Consider the following 14256-nt stretch of genomic DNA (forward strand, 5'->3'; position numbering starts at 1 on the left):
CATCAGTGAAACCAAAGATGAATGTCTAGAAAGACATAGACATATTTTAAAACAGTGTGATAAGGAAATTTTATCAATAAATGCTACATAGACAGGAGATTTTTTCATTTGAAAATAGAAAGTTAGATACCAACCTCACATATCACATGAAATATTTCCAGATTTATTGAAATCATAAATTTAAAAAATTATAATTTTGTTTTAAAAAAGAGTTTCCATAGGATATAAAATTCAGAAATAAGAGAAAATCTTTGTTACCTTTATGCTTAAACATCTCCATTCTCAGCTTTACCACTCAAAGAGAAAAATAACTTTTCTCTGGGGAAAACAAAACAAAACAAAACAACAAAATCTGAAAGAAACAGGGTCACATCTCTAATATGCAAATATTTATTAAAATGAAAAAAAAAGATATCCAACCTTAATAGAAAATGTAGTGAAACAAAATATCATCTTATTATAGCATATAGAAAATGATTTAAAACTTTGACTGAATTGTATTTCTGTCCAACAGAACTTTTTGTGATGATGGAAATTTTCTGTATCTTTAGTATCAAATATGATATGTATTAGCCATATGTGATTACTGAGTATCTGCCATATGTCTAGTGTGACTGAGAAAATGAATTTTAATTTTATTTATTCAATTAATTAAATTATAATTTTTAATAATTTCTGATCATTAGTTGCTGGACAGTGAAGTTACAGAGTTTTAACTGAAATATATGTTTGTTCCCATATCATAAGTAAAATAGCTATACATCATAATTTTTCAAGAAATCTGGGCTTATGCACCAAATTTCCTAAATATTTTATCTCTGACATAATAATTCCATTCTCTCTGACCCAACAATTTCACACTGAACTTTTTACTGTGAGAGAACAGAATTGTGAGTGCAGACAGTGCTTATGCTGTGCTGTGCTAAGTCCTGTCTGACCCTTTTCGACCCCTTGGATTGCAGCCCGCCAGGCTCCTCTGTCCATGGGGATTCTCCAGGGAAGAATATTGGAGTGGGTTACCATGTCCTCCTCGAGTTGATCTTCCCAACCCAGGGACTGAACCTAGGTTTCCTGCATTGCAGATGGATGCTTTACCATCTGAGACAACAGGGAAGCCCAAGAATCTGGAGTGGATAGCCTATCCCTTCTCCAGGGGAACTTCCTGACTCAGGAATCAAACCCGGGTCACCTGCATTGCAGGCAGATTTTTTACCAGCTGAAATACCAGGGAAGCCCAAAAATGTGTATACAAGAGTGTTTATTGAATTGGAAACTGTAGACCGTATAAATACCTAAAAGTAGAGAAAATTTTAATTAGATTTGATGCAATAAGTCACCACAGCCTCCGCATAGCGGAACTACCATGCTGCTTCACTTCTGTGCTCAGTATCCTCCTGAGTTTCAGGTACAGTACAACGCAACAGCTAAGAAGCAGTATGATCAGTGCCTGGGAAAGTCACATTATCCTTTGTCTTGTTTCTGGGGCCATTCTGCCGTTAGTTACTCCTCAGCAAATTTTGATTCTGTAGATCCTATCTACAGAAGTGGTCCCTTCACTTCATGGCAAATAGAAGGGGAAACAATGGAAACAGTGAGAGACTTTATTTTGGGGGTTCCAAAATCATTGCAGATGGTCACTGCAGCCATAAAATTAAAAGGCGCTTGCTCCTTGGAAGAAAAGTTATGACCAACCTAGACAGGATATTAAAAAGCAGAGACATAACCTTGCCAACAAAGGTCCATGTGGTCAAAGCTATGGTTTTTCCAGTAGTCATGTATGGGTTTGAGAGTTGGAGTATAAATAAAGCTGAGTGCTGAAGAATTAATGCTTTTGAACTGTGGTGTTGGCGAAGACTCTTGAGAGTCCCTTGGACTGCAAGGAGATCCAACCAGTCCATCTTAAAGGAGATCAGTCCTGAAAATTCACTGGATGGACTGATGCTGAAGCTGAAGCTCCAAAGCTTTGGCCACCTGATGCAAAAAACTGACTTATTTGAAAAAACCCAGATGCTGGGAAAGATTGAAGGCAGGAGAAGAAAGGGATGACAGAGGATGAGATGGTTGGATGGCATCACTGACTCAATGGACGTGAATTTGAATAACCTCAGGGAGTTAGCGATAGACACGGAAGCCTGGCATGCTGTAGTCCACGGGATTGCAGAACTGGACATGACTGAGCAACTGAATTGAACTGATAGTTCATCATCCTTTATTCTCATATGCATTTACAGCTAACTGCAACTCTTAAGCATGAAAGAGGTGAAGTTTTGAATTTTATATATGCCATAGTAATAAATTGAAATTTCTTCTCTTTTCCACTTCCATTTAACTATAAACTCACTAAGAGGTGGAAACGTTTCTTAGCCAGTAGTATTTCCCAGTATTATGAAGCACACTAATCAATACAATACATATTTTGAATCAATTAACTGAATGACTTCCAATCCTTTAAGAGACCTGCTCATTGCAATGGGGTAAATTTGCGAAAGTCTAACTGTTGCTGTTCAGTTGCTAAGTCATGTCTGACTCTTGGAGACCCCATGGACTGGAGCAGGCCAGGCTCTTCTGTTTCTACTATTTCCTAGGGTTTGCTCAGATTCATGTCCATTGTGCCGATGATGCTATCAAACATCTCATCCTCTGCCACTCTTTCCCCCTTTTGTCTTCAGTCTTTCCCAGTATCAGTCTTTTCCAATGAGTTGGCTCTTTGCATCAGGTGGCCAAAATATTGGAGCCTCAGCTTCAGCCACAGTCATTCCAATGAGTATTCAGGACTGATTTCCTTGAAGATTGACTGGTTTGATATCCTTGCTGTCTGAGGGAATCTCAAGAGTCTTCTCCAGCACCATAATTTGAAAGCATCAATTCTTCAGCACTCAGTCTTCTTTATGGTTCAACTCTCACATTTATACATGACCACTGGAAAAACCCTAGCTTTGACTATATGGACCTTTGTCAGCAAAGTGATATGTCTGCTTTTTAATACACTGTCTATGTTTATCACAGCTTTCCTTCCAAGGACCAAGTGTCTTTTACCTTACTGGATGATTTTGGAGCCCAAGAAAATAAAATCTGTCACTGCTTTCACTGTTTCCCTTCTATTTGCTGTCAAGTAATGGGACCAGATGCCATGATATTAGTCTTTCTAAAGTTGCATTTCAAGCCAGGTTTTTAACTCTCCTCTTTCATCCTCTTAAAGAATCTCTTTAGTTCCTCTTTATTTTCTGCCACTAGAGTGGTATCATCTGCATATCTGTTATGAATCTCCATCCATTGTTCTACAGATACTCTATCAGATCTACCCCTTGAATCTATTCCTCACATCCACTGTATAATCATAAAGGGTTCGATTTAGGTCAAGATCATACCTGAATGGCCTAGGAGCTCATGATCTGAGCCACAGTCAATGCCAGAGTTTACTTTTGCTGACTGTATAGAGCTTCTCCATCTTTGACTGCAAAGTATATAATCTATTTGATTTTGATGTTGACCTTCTAGTGATGTCCATGTGTAGAGTCATCTCTTGGGTTGTTGGGAAAGGATATTTGCTATGACCAGTGTGCTTTGTTGACAAAACTCTGTTAGCCTTTGCTCTTCTTCAGTTTGTACTCTGGAGTCAGACTTTCCTGTTACTTCCGGGCATCTTTTGACTCCCTCCTTTTACATTCTGATCCCCTATGACGGAAAGGACAGCTTTTGGGGGTGTGAGATCTAGAAGATATTGTAGGCGTTCATGGAACAGGTCAGTTTCAGCTCCTTTGGCATCAGTGGCTGAGGCATAGACTTGAATTACTTTGATGCTGAATGGTTTGCTTTGGTAATGGACAGGAATCATTCTATCTTTTTTGAGATTGCACCCAAGTACTGCACATCAGACTCTTTTGTTGACTATGAGGACTGCTCCATTTCTTCTAAGGGATTCTTGCCCACAGTAGTAGACAAATGGTGATCTGAATTAAATTCTCCCATTCCTGTCTATTTTAGTTCTCTGATCCCTAAAATGTGGATGGTCATTCTTGCTATCTCTTGCTTGACCACGTCTAATTTACCTGGAATCATGGTTCCAACATTCCAAGTTCCTATGCAACATTGTTCTTTGTAGCATTGGACTTTACTTTCACCACCAGACACACCCATAGCTGAGTGTGGTTTCTACTTTGACCCAGATATGTCACTTCTGCTGGAGCCATTAATAACTGCCCTCTGCTCTTTCCCAGTAGCATATTGACCACCTTCTGACTGGGGGGCTCATCTTCTAGTGTCATATTTTTGCCTTTCATTCTAGCCATGGGGAGAAGGCAATGGCAACCCACTCCAGTACTCTTGCCTGGAAAATCTCATGGGCAGAGGAGCCTGGTGGGCTGCAGTCCATGGGGTCCTTAAGAGTCGGACACGACTGAGCAGCTTCACTTTCACTTTTCACTTTCCTGTATTGGAGAAGGAAATGGCAACCCACTCCAGTGTTCTTACCTGGAGAATCTCAGGGACGGGGGAGCCTGGTGGGCTGCCATCTCTGGGGTCGCACAGAGTCAGACACGACTGAAGTGACTTAGCAGCAGGAGCAGCAGCTGCAACAGCAGCTAGCCATGCAGTTCTCCAGGGAAGAATACGCCTTCATGGACCACAGCCTTGTGGTAGCACAAGGGCTTGTATAACTCAATGAAGCTACCAGCAATGCTGTGTGGGAGCACCCAAGACAGTCGGCTCACAGTGAAGAGTTCTGACAAAAAAAGGTCCACTGGAGAAGGAAATGGCAGCAACTCCATTATTCTTGCCTGGAGAACCCCATGCACAGTATAAGTCTAATTAATTCCTCAAAATGTATCGGCTATAGATGAGTGATAAATTCATTTTTATGGATTAAGTTAATGATCAATTCTGAATATTGGTCTGTGTATTTATCTTCTACTCTGCTTGGCTTTTTTTTTTTATCATTGGAATGATGATTATAAGTACATAAATTATTCAAAGTAAATAATAAGACAAAGATTATAAAGACTTCATTAATTACAAAGCTAGATAAGCTATCTTGAAGATTTACCAGCCATCATTTGTACAGTTTTATTGGTGAAACCATAATTCACTTTATCAGATTTTATTATTTGATATTTAACCAATAGATTTCACATTATTGAAACAACTGATGTATCTTTTACTAGTACAATGTTTCCCCCTTCCTTTAGAAATATTTTTTGAAAGCTAGTTTAATTTCAAATTAAATAATATTTTTCTTTATTTTGTCATCTAACGATAGTTTAATAATACTGACGTCACATTTGTAAATTACAGAAATCATCAGAAACATATGCCATGTTTCCCAGGGAAAAATATGAATTAAACAAACCCAAATTAAAACGTAAAAAAAATGGAAAAGAGACCAGTTGAATCAGTTTAGGACAGTTGCCACAGAACATAGAACAGAGAAAGCCCTTTCAAAGCAATATTTAGATGATTTATTTCATCTCCTCTTTATACATTTTTCAAACAACAGATGAATTAGGACTAGCTGTGTCCCCATGCAGTAGTGTTTTATAAAGGTATGTGATGCTCATTTTGGCTCAGCACAACTGAGCCCTGTCTCTTTCACATGCCAGGGGGTCTTAAAAGTGACTTTTAAAATTGGCTTTTAAGTTGTCCTGTTCTTACCTGTTGCTGGAATCTGAAGTTATGAAAGGAAAAGAATATCATCCCTTTGAAATTGAGTCCTGCTCTTTTACTCACTGTCTGAAGACATGTGGTTATCAGAAAGGTAGAGTTTTGGAGGTCTTGCTTTTTTTCTTTAAGTTTAAAATATTAACTCTTAAAAAACCAGTATCACCACTTCACATAAATGAGGCTGCTATAAGTGTATGACTTTTCCCTCTAACTATACATTTTACAAATAGCTTTTATAATTCTGTTAAAAACCTCGGAAGATGATGGTGGTCTTTTATATTCTGTAACCAAGATGCATCATATGTGTATTTTTCATTACAACAAAATTTAATCTATTCTAAATAAGTATCCTAGGTTCTACTTTTGGAAATGTTTAGTTGTTCAAAAACCTTTTTTACTTTAGATTTTCAGAATTTAAAATGGCTGATCAAATTAGAAGGATAATGTGTAACTACAGTTCAAAAGTACCCTTAAAAAATTACATGACATATGTTTGTTGACATATGTTGATTTTGGAAGGAAAATGCAATAATTGAATAGGAATGTTCAATTTTTCATAACTCAGGAAAGTAAAACATTTAAAATATTACTTTCTATTATACTTACAAGTTTTCTCTAATCACTTTATGTTTTTTAAGTTTATAAAACCAACTCATTCTATGTTTGCTAATTTCTCTTTGGCAGATAATTCTCATTTTCTCAAAATATTTTTGTGTCATTTTTTGAAATAAACCCTTCTGGGGTGAACTATCAATTGGTTGTGAGAATGTTAATGTTCTGTAATTTTGCTACTTATTTGTATCATGATTTTGAGAAATTAAGAAATGACAGAGTATGCCTATGTTTATGTCACTCAATGAGAATTTTTTTGCCCATTTTTGAGATTTTAAAATAAATCTGCTAAGGACAAATGACATTTTGCATTTTAGTGGGCTTACTAAAATAAATACTTCAATCTGCGATTTATACTTAGGTGAAAGTCACCCAGTCATGTCTGACTCTTTTTTGATTCCATGAACTGTAGCCCACCAGGCATTCATGGGATTTCGTGGGTAAGAATCCTGGAGTGGGTTACCACTTCCTTCTCCAGGGCATCTTTCAAGCCCAGGATCAAACCTGTGTCTCCTGCATTGAGAGGTGGATTCTTTACCACTGAGGCAGCAGGGAAGCCCATGGCCTTGGCACACTAATGCAACTATCAGCATTTTATAATAAAATACCCACGTGTATGCATTCACACACATACACACAGATTCATTCACTTAGAAGAAAGCTGAAAACTAGGACGGAAAGATTACCTGTTACCAGACTCTGAGGACATTTCCCATTTAGAAGTACTTGCCCAGCTATAATTAGACTCTACATAAAGACACAAGGATAATTGAAAGGTTATTTCATATTTTCCCCACTCTCTTTTATGAAACTCAATGTTTTACTATCTATACAAACATAGATACTTTAGCTACATTCTATGTTAAATGCACCCTTAACACATATTAAACTGCTTTACACATACATACCCAGAGTTCATTGCTAAACTTATTTTATTTCACTCTTGTTATGCTGTTGCTTAGATTAAAAAAAATAATAATTATTTTTAATTGGAGGATAATTTCTTTACCGTGTTGTGCTGGTTTCTGCCATACATCAACATCAATCAGCCATAGGTGGCTTAGATTGTTTTAAATGTTTGTTACTTAGCAATATCCGTTAGTATATACATTGCTGCAGACACAGCCTGCAGCGACGCAGTAGATTATATCCTTACATGACTCCCTCCTCTTGAGTGTGGGTGACAGCTGTGACTTGCTTTCGATAGAAGACGTGTTTACAATCAATAGAATATGGCAGAAGCAGTGGGATGCCAGTTTTTTGATTAGGTTACTGCATATGGCAGAGTCTATCTTAATTGTTACGTTATATAAGACTTTGTTCTAGCTGACCAAACGGACAGAAGTTCTTCTGCTAACCCTGAAGCAAATGAGATTCAAAGCGGATTCTTCCCCAATCAGCCCTCCAGAGGAAAATGCAACCTGCCTGGCACTCTGACTGCAGCTGCATGACCAAGAGGACTCAGCTGCACCCTACCCATTCTTGACCCATGCAGCCACGGGATGATATATTTGGATTTTATGAAATTGCTAATTTTTTGGTGTTTTTTTTTATGTAGCAATAGAGAAATAACAAAGATATCTGCACATCCTACTCATTTTGGGTATAAACCTAGATAAATTTTTCCAGATAGCTTTGAGAATTACTTTGCTAGATTCCCATAAATCTTTGATGTTTTGATTGGGATCATATTAAAACTATGAACTATTTTATTAGCAAATGTGCATTTTCGCATACATTTTTTTAAAGCCCCAAATTATGTTCTCTTGATTCTTGCACTCTTAAAAAAATTGTGGTAAATACACAGTGCACAAAACTGACCATCTTAAACAGTTTCAAGTACACACTTCAGTAGTTAAATACAGTCACCTGTTGTGCAACCATCGCCACCGTCCATCTCCAGAGCTCTTTTCATCTGAGGCTCTATGCCTGTTAAACATAACCTCCCATCATCACAGTCGTCTCTGCCCTAGCTTCTGGAAATCACCATTCTTCTGTCTGCCTTTAGGGTTCTGACTGCACTGTGTACCCCGAACAGCATTCATCTTTTTGTAACTGGCTTGTTTCACTTAGAATAATTCCTTAGTGTCCATCCATGCTGGAGCCTGTTAGAATTGTTTTCTTTTTTATGACTAAATAACACCCCATCGGCTATGGATGCCACATTTTTCTTGTCCATTCTTTACGGATGCCGCGTTTTTCTTGTCCATGTATTACTTGATGGGCACGTGCGTTGTTTCCACATTTTAGCTACTGTGAACAGTGCTGCTCTGAATGTGGGTGTGCAAATGCAGGTTTGTGTCCCGGCTCTCGATTTTGTGTGTGTATATGCAGCATTGACATTGTGAGGTTAATTGGTAATTCCGTTTTTAATTTTTTGAGAAGCTATCATACTGTTTTCCAGAGTGGCTCTCCTGTTTTACATTCCTCTCAGCAATGCACAAGGGTTCAAATTTCTCTACAACCTTGGCAACATTTGTTCTTTCTGTTTTTTTGATAGTGTCCATCTTAATGTCTTTCTAGAAGTAACTTTTTTTGAGATAAAAAATGTAATTTATCATTGATCCAGATGATTATGTTTCTACATTAATACATTGATATTATTTATATTAATAAATGAAATTTGCTGTGTTAAACCAGCATTATGTTCCTACACAATGACTATAAAATGTCATATTACAATATGACAATCCATGTTATAACTCATGAAATATAATGTCAAAATAATTCATGTATTAATTCATATATTATTTTTCATTTATTTTGAAAATAGCATTGGTAAAACTATCATATTTTATTCTTGGTCAGTTTATGTGTCTCCTGAATTTAATTTATTAACATAGAAAAAAAATTAATTTTATTTTTAATCATTGTCTTCTGAATAAATTTTATTAATTACTTTTCATAGAAAAATGTGATTAACAGGGAGGGTCAATTATATTAGACTAGATATTTCAATCTTTTATCTCATTTTAAATCTCCACACCAGAGAATATACTGCCCTCTTCATTTTTAATTCATATATTTTGATCTTCTTTCTTTTTTTCTTTGAATATATTTTCTTGGATCTCTCTCTCTTTCTGTGTATTTTTGTGTGTATGTGTCTTTAAGAACCAGATTTTGAACAAATTTTTAATGCTTTTTCTTGCTTTGCTCTTTTCTAATTAATTTCTATATAGATTCTTGTTTACTTGCTTTTCCATCATAGTTTTCTTGTAGTCAAAGCACAATTTCTTTTCATTTTTTTCTGTTAGCAATGACAATGTCAAAGCAGGAATTTCTCCTTTGAACATAGCTTTAATTATATACCATAAGCTACTACTACGTGTACGCCACTGGATGAGACTTAATGAGTAAATGAGTAATTTTGTTTCTATTTAACATAAGGAATGCTTATTTTCTGGAATTCTTTAAATTGTAATACAGTTGATTTACAATGTTCTGTTAGTTTCTGATGTATAGTAGAATGATCCCGTGATTTTCCATGTTCTTTTCTCTTACAGTTTATTGCAGGGTATTGCGTGTAGCTCCCTGTGCTATCTGGCGGGGTGTTGTTTATTTTGTATATGGTAGTATGCATCTGCCAGCCTCAGCCTCCTAATTTACTCCTCCCCCATCTCCTTTCCCTTTTGGTAACCATGAGTTTACTTTCTGTGTCTGTGAGTCTGCTTCTGTTTCATAAATCATTTTGTGTCATATTTTGGATTCCACATATAAGTGATATCTATGGTATTTATCTTTCTTTTTCTGACTTTCTTCACTTAGTATTATAAACTGTAGGTCCAATTATTACATTGATTAAAGAAAGGTACTGAATTTTAAGGTAGCTTTCATTAATTTGATGTTTTATTGCATTTTATTTTAAACATATAGCTTTATTTATTGATTGATGAGCTGTAATTGACAGTGCTAATTAGTATGTGCATAAATAGATTTCTTTTAATTGTTATATTTTGGAGTGTGATGAACTATTTATATCTGCCTATAAAAATAATGTTTTTACAGAGGCATATTTTCATTTGGATTTTAAATAGACATATATTTCCAGTTGCCTGATACTCTGGCATATTATATTTTGAGTCTACATTATTTTTTTCATTCAAATGAATTTTACTTAGTAATTTCATTTTTGTGTTGTTGTAATTATGGTTTGATTTCTTCATGAATGGCTACAAGTAACACATTATATAATAAATTACAGTTTTTATTGATTTTATTCATTCTTCTATATTTGCTCTGATATCCTGTCTTACTGTTTCCATTAAATATGGATTGCTTGAAAAGTCTCATTTCTCAGATTGGTAAACCAGCTGATTCAGACAAACCTCCTGCTGAAATTAAAGAAAGCTATGTTTCAAAAAAGTAAGTATGATTGAAGACGTAAGTCACTGAGGAAATGAATCACTATAAGCACAGAGAGAAAAGAACAATCCAGAATATAATATTTATTTTCCTTGTAGGAATTTGCTAATTCCAAAAGATATGGCTGGCAGCTCAAAACCTGAGTAGTAGTTTTGACTAACACAGGCATTCAGAGGGAGGAATTTGGATCTAGGGTCAGATAAGGAGGAAAATCCTGGTAAAACAACAAAGTTTTGTGTGGCTGGCATAAAGAACCAACCAAGTGAGAGTGAACCAGAATAGATCATCTCTCGCAGGCACAGAAACAGCTTTTTAATCTCATCCCTTGATTGAATTAAATATTCTGGGATTGCTAGAGTTTCCAGCACTGAAATAGTCTCTCAAATTTGACACTGTTACCTATATTTGAACAGCAGATACACTATGATGCAGAATTCCAACTTAAAGTTTTCCTAACATAGAGAGAGCAAATGAGAAGTCTATTCATACAGTATTATTTGTAATAGCCCTTGGGGGCTGGGGCCAGGTGGGGTGGGGCGGGAATCCATGTCTTTGAAGAGTGTAGTGGGTTAATAAATTTGGCATATTCATTCAATGGGACAATACACAAAAAGGGAAACACATTAGGAAATGATACTGATCAAAGAAGGACTATCAGGAAAGCATATTGTACAAGTCCATCAAAAGCAAGATCCAGTGCAGACTCTAAGCTGTATTGTCAGAAGCTGGGATAGCAGTTCTATTTGGAGAGTAAGAGAATCGTGAGTAGGAATGGATAGCAAGCAGGCTTCTGAGCTACTGAAAATCTTTGTTTTTTGGGTTGGGTGGTGGTTGAATGGATGTTTGCTTTGGGATCATTTATTGAGTTATACTTTAGTATTCTGTGCCTTTACTATGTGTATATTATGCTCTACAGTGAGATCAGGTAGGATCAGTCGCTCAGTCGTGTCCGACTCTTTGCGACCCCATGAATCACAGCACACCAGGCCTCCCTTCCCTGTCCATCACCAACTCCCGGAGTTCACCCAGACTCACGTCCCTCGAGTCAGTGATGCCATCCAGCCATCTCATCCTCTGTCGTCCCCTTCTCCTCTTGCCCCCAATCCCTCCCAGCATCAGAGTCTTTTCCAATGAGTCAACTCTTAGCATGAGGTGGCCCAAGTACTGGTGTTTCAGCTTTAGCATCATTCCTTCCAAAGAAATCCCAGGGCTGATCTCCTTCAGAATGGACTGGTTGGATCTCCTTGCAGTCCAAGGGACTCTCAAGAGTCTTCTCCAATACCACAGTTCAAAAGCATCAATTCTTCAGCACTCAGCTTTATTTATACTCCAACTCTCAAACCCATACATGACTACTGGAAAAACCATAGCTTTGACCAGATGGACCTTTGTTGGCAAGGTAATGTCTCTGCTTTTGAATATGCTGTCTAGGTTGGTCATAACTTTCCTTCCAAGGAGTAAGCGTCCTTGAATTTCATGGCTGCAGTCACCATCTGTAGTGATTTTGGAGCCCAGAAAAATAAAGTCTGACACTGTTTCCACTGTTTCCCCATCTATTTCCCATGAAGTGGTGGGATCTTCGTTTTCTGAATGTTGAGCTTTAAGCCAACTTTTTCACTCTCCACCTTCACTTTCATCAAGAGGCTTTTGAGTTCCTCTTCACTTTCTGCCATAAGGGTGGTGTCATCTGCATATCTGAGGTTATTGATATTTCTTCTGGCAATCTTGATTCCAGCTTGTGTTTCTTCCAGTCCATGGTTTCTCATGATGTACTCTACAGTGAAAAAGTAATAGTAAAATTACTGAATGATATGGTATTTTTATAGGTGAAATTTTACTGTTAGTTGAAATATTTTACCCATTCTACAAATGAGGAAGCTGGAATTAAAAAATATTAAAGTTTTTGTTCTGGTGGTCAATATGAAGTAGCTGATATTAAGTTTAAATATGTTGCTGCTGCTGCTAAGTCGCTTCAGTCTTGTCCAACTCTGTGCGACCTCATAGATGGCAGCCCACCAGGCTCCCTCGTCCCTGAGATTCTCCAGGCAAGAATACTGGAGTGGGTTGCCATTTCCTGCATGAAAGTGAAAAGCGAAAGTGAAGCCACTCAGTGGTGTCTGACTCCTAGCGACCCCATGGACTGCAGCCTACCAGGCTCCTCCGTCCATGGATTTTCCAAGCAAGAGTACTGGAGTGGGGTGCCATTGCCTTCTCCGTTAAATATGTTAATATCATCTAAAACTTAAGGTTGCAGTATAGCTTTCTATACTGCAAAAAAAAAAAAAGACCAAACACACACACACACAAACTTTCAATAATCACAACTAAATTCTAATCCTTAAAGACTAGAGTATAAGTATGAGCTGTAAGTGTAGGAATATGTAATATTTTTTCTAACCCATTTCCCTCTTTTATAATACTTATATACAAGCAAATATGGATTTTTTTCAACCTTAATATGGGCCACATGTCTTTTTAACTCTAAAATCAGAGAGGGCATAAATAGACAACATAGAAATATTGCCTCATCTAACCATAAATTAGTACGTGTTCCTTATGGAATTTCTCTAAATCTGGGGGAGGCTTATTCTATCATTGGACAAGTCTGTCTCTAGAACCATAATTCCATTGTTTGACATTTAACTGCAAGCATTTCAGATACAAATCAATTGGGATTGACCTTGAGCAAATTATATAACCTCACTGTGCTTCAGTGTCTTCATCTGCAAAATCAAGGCAATAGTCACACCTACTTCATAAAGTTGTAAGTAGATTTAAAGAGTTTTTTATGCAATGTATCTAGAACTCTGTACCAAATACCTTCTATGTTGGCTGATATTATCAATGATAATAATAAATAATATTATTTATAGTATCAGCCAGTTGGGTCTGACTCTGTGACTCCATGGACTGTAGGCTCCTCTGTCCATAGGATTCTCCAGGCAAGATTAGTGGAGTGGGTTGCCATTCCCTTCTCCAGGGGATCATCCCAACCCAAGTATCAAACCTGGGTCTCCCGCATTGCAGGCGGATTCTTTACTGTCTGAGCCACCAGGGAAGCGTGTTATTTATGAAACTTGTTAGCATCACCTCATACTGTTTGATCACAAGTGACTCAACAGCCGTTTATAGCTCTCTTAGGATTCCTCATAAGACACAGTCTCCTTTGCAATCCCATTTATGCATCTATTGAATCGCTTTTTTCCTGATTGTGTTTTAATGGTCAAAACTACGCATATCTCTTTCAGCCATATTTGCTTCCTTTGCTTCTCACTTGGCTTCGAATGTGGGAAGGAAGGGTATAAATGGAAATCGAAAGGAAACATTCAGAAATTGCATTTCAGGTAACTAAAGTCAGTTTGTGCACGTGCGTGCATGCTAAGTCACTCAGTCGTGTGTAGCTCTTTTCGACCCCATGGACCATAGCCCACCTGGCTCCTCTGTCCATGGGATTCTCCAGGCAAGAATACTGGGTGGGGTGCATGCCCTCCTCCAGGGGATCTTCCCAATCCATAGAAGTCACGTCTCCTGCGACTCCTGCATTGCAGGCGGGTTCTTTATTGCTGAGCCACCGGGGAAGCTGGAAGAGAACCCAGTAGATATATATTCTAAATTATAATGGAGTAA

The sequence above is a fragment of the Bos indicus x Bos taurus genome, chromosome 14 (genome assembly GCF_003369695.1).
Source record: "Bos indicus x Bos taurus breed Angus x Brahman F1 hybrid chromosome 14, Bos_hybrid_MaternalHap_v2.0, whole genome shotgun sequence".
NCBI classification, from domain to species: domain Eukaryota; kingdom Metazoa; phylum Chordata; class Mammalia; order Artiodactyla; family Bovidae; genus Bos; species Bos indicus x Bos taurus.